The 3,560-nt window shown below is 37.9% G+C and overlaps 1 long non-coding RNA gene across 4 annotated transcripts; it reads right to left on the reverse strand.

Moving 5' to 3' along the window:
• Nucleotides 1-775: 775 nt before the first annotated feature.
• Nucleotides 776-2,932, reverse strand: LOC148863199 (uncharacterized). Of its 4 annotated transcripts, none has more exons than XR_016108929.1 (4): nt 2,383-2,706; nt 2,119-2,209; nt 1,867-2,023; nt 776-1,396 (listed from the first exon to the last, which is right to left on the reverse strand). It is a non-coding gene; the product is annotated as an uncharacterized LOC148863199 (long non-coding RNA). The 4 variants fall into 4 exon arrangements; XR_016108930.1 differs by having other exon boundaries at nt 2,113-2,209; nt 2,383-2,606; XR_016108927.1 differs by lacking the exons at nt 2,119-2,209; nt 2,383-2,706 and adding an exon at nt 2,732-2,932.
• Between the last annotated feature and the right edge of the window lie 628 nt (nt 2,933-3,560).

Genomic DNA, 3,560 nt, shown 5'->3' on the forward strand with positions numbered 1-3,560 from the left:
CTCCAGGCAGCTCATCAAAGTAGCTCACCTCTAGGCAATTCATCAAGGTAACTCACTTCCAAGCAGCTCATCAAGGTAGTTCACCTCTAGGCAGCTCATCAAGGTAGCTCACCTCCAGACAGCTCGCCACCAGGGAGCTCCACTTCAACCTTTGATCACCGACCACATGGGAGCAGACAAGATGATAAGGTACTTAGCCAAAAAATTAACACATCACGAAAAAATGATATGTGACTGGAGCCGGTTACATCAGGATTGTTTATTTTTTTATCAATGTTTGAATGGTTGATAAAGAGAATTAGATGCATTTTTAGGGCAATTTTTACTTTTCAAATGTCAGTTAATGGCTGATTAGCGGACTGTTTAATGACAGGTACTAGATTGTCACATTTTGAAAGTTTGAGTCTGTTTATCATAGATAGGGTAGCGCTACAGGTCAACCAACCCTTAATGCTTTCCTCTTGAATCTGTTCATCATAGAAAACTGCTTAAGCCTTGACTTGACAACACCTCCAAGAGGAACAATTGGAGATTTTTTAGCATTTTGGAGACAAGGATGTTCTGTAAGGGAGGAAGAATGTTGGCATCAGATCCTAATTGTCTAGTGTTCAATAATTCATCTAAATGTCAGAAGTCTGATCATCATACTAAGCAGAATGATAAACCAAGTGCAAGCTGCAAGTTATATATGCTGATTCAATAAGCAGAAATGATAATCTTGCGGGTAGTATTCATGAAGTCAACTGGCTCAGCAAAACAGAACCAGGAAAGAATATAATAACAAAAACAATCAACTGCAAGTATATTCAAATCAACGATACTCTTGTAAGTCCATAACAAAATGATAATGTTACAAGTAAGAGTAATACTATCAGATGAAAACTGCTCTTGGTGGAAATGAAACCCAAGTCTATGCTGTCACCACTCAGATATCAATACAAATTTCTGCATGTGTTCTCTTCAAAGGATGTACATTTCTTTAGAAAGTCTATATAGACACCCTCCCATTCTGATATGGGCATAGAGCTTGCCTTCTATTTGGGCAAGACAGTTTTAGGCATGGAACCTATGGCCTGGCCGCCTGGGGCATCATAACCCATGAGAAATATGCTCCGGATGTTTTCCAAATAGCCAAATCAGTACATGTAAGTTTCTGAGTGTGCCTTGAGTGTATGTTTTTCAAGAAGTTGATTTGCATTATTACATGTTCAACATGTACAGTAGAACAAAAGAAGTAGGAAAATACCAAGCACTTGCTTCGCAGTCAAGCGAAGTTTTGGGTCGGCTCTAACATCTGTCGAACCAAATTCTTTGCACTCTCTGAATCATTTGGCCCTGGAACCCGTTTAAAATCTATAAGACCACGAAGAATGGCCTGCGCAACCCCTTGCTCAAACTGCATTTTATAAGAGAGCATGTCAACTTGTAGAAAAAGATATAAATGTCAAGTTCAAAACACAATTAAAGACAGGAAGATGATAAAACGCGGATCTAAATATTAATTGTTCTAAATATCAGTCAGATTCCAACATGTGCCCAAGAGTTTGCCTGGGCAAGACAAGAAAACGTGGATTTACGGCATGTCTATGGAAACGTAAAATACTATTAAAATTGTTAATATTTTTTGAACTTAGCAACAATGGACGAACCCTCCATCGTTAAACCCTAACAAAGAAGAAAAAATACCCACAAAACCCTCAAAAATCAGTTTCAGGTTAGCTAAAAACTTCAATAACAAAGAAGAGATCGATTGAGATGAAATTTGTGGGTGGACAAAGAAGCCGGAACAGAAACCATCCACCCCAGCCTAGACTTTTTCCGTGGTACCTGTTGCAGTTCTAGCAGTCGCAGTTTCAAATCTCTTACCAGGTGAGCGGCTTTTCTTCTCCCGAAACTCTGCTTGAACTCAAACGTCTCCTTCCTTGTTGTGTGTTCTCTGGTGAGAAGATGGTGTTATTAGCTCTTGCAGCAGATATCAATAGAGAACCCAACCAAAGCCCGGCGTCGCCACTGCCCCCACCACCTGCAAAACATGAGAGAACGATGATCAGAAAACTTAAAACACTAATCGAGAGTGGTGAAGTGGAAGAACTACAAAGAAAAGGGTACAACCCCCACCAGAAACCCTAATAAAACAATAACTGAGGTCTTGGAAGAAGAAGCAGGGGAGAATCGTGTGAAAAAACCATCAAAACCCTAATTGCAAAACCTGCAAAGAAAAAGAGTTAGGGTTTCTTGCCATGATTTCGAGAGATACAGAGAGGGAGAGGGACTCGGACGAGAGAGTGAGAGAAGAGGGAAGCAGGGGAAAAAGACGTGTGAAGAGAAGGCCCATCCCACTGTTTTCACACGAAAAAAATGATGCAGACTGTTTGTAGAGACCTATCAATAACTGTTTATCTTCTTTTTCTTGCCATTTCTTCACCAGAGCCGTTGCCCGCCGCCCACCTCCGCCTTCGGTAACGTTGTTGGAGGTGGTCGGAGGCAGAGGTGGCGGCGGCGTTGGTGATTTCTCTGTCTAACGCTGCTACATTCGCTTCCGCCTCCGGCAACGTTGCCGGAGATGGGTAGAGATAGAGGTAACGGCGGGCGGCGACCGTAAGAAGAAGATGATGAACATTGTTGTCTTTTATTAAAACTATTTTTAAAAAATTAACCTATTTTTAAAATTTTTTAAATATATTATTTTTATTAATATTAAACCTCAAAAATTACTTTCTATACTACAAACCTTCTTTTATAAACGACACACCAAACATCCCCATAATTTTCCACATCAGAGCATAATGCGTTACCAAAAATGGACAAATGATATTGATGACAGAAGTGAGATTCACACAATGTCAACATTCGGTGCTTTCTTTCCATCTCGCACTCATTCACGGTCACATGCACACAGAGTCACAGACAACAAAGCACTAGTAAAATAAGCATGTTTTTGTCTCTCTCTAGTTTTTTTTGGTATTGCTGTCTAGCCTCGAGTGCCAATACAAAAGCATATTTCAATAGGGTTGTTAACACATCTATTTGCATCTTTTTGTTTACGCATTAACTAACTGAATCACCAAATCATAATAATCTCATAAAGAAAAAGGACACAAGCCCAGTGGACCACTGTGGACGCCACTAATGGGCACTGTCATCTGTTCGGTGCTCCTGCTTCCTTTTTTTCCATTAATCTTATTCTTTAATTTTATTTAATTAATTAATTAAACTTAATGAAATTAATTTTAGGTCATGTTTGGAATTTACTTAAAAATAAGTATTGATTTAGGTCAAGATTACATTCTTAAGCATTTATTGGTGTTTGGAAAATAAATTTTAAATAAGTACTTATTTTAAAAAATAAGAGTTTTTTTCAATTCAAATTTTTAGTTTTTTTAAGTGCTTATATAATAAGCACTTATTCATTTTTTTTTCTTCTAAAATTATCCCTATTTGAATTCTATAAAACTACTTTCATAAAAATACTTCCGTAAGCACTTCTATAAAAGTATTTTTATCAAAGCACTTTTACAAAAATAGTTTTATAAAAGTACTTGTATGAAATAACTTTTATA

This window comes from Nelumbo lutea, chromosome 3 (assembly GCF_056320005.1).
Source record: "Nelumbo lutea isolate HS-2025 chromosome 3, American lotus-T2T, whole genome shotgun sequence".
NCBI lineage: Eukaryota > Viridiplantae > Streptophyta > Magnoliopsida > Proteales > Nelumbonaceae > Nelumbo > Nelumbo lutea.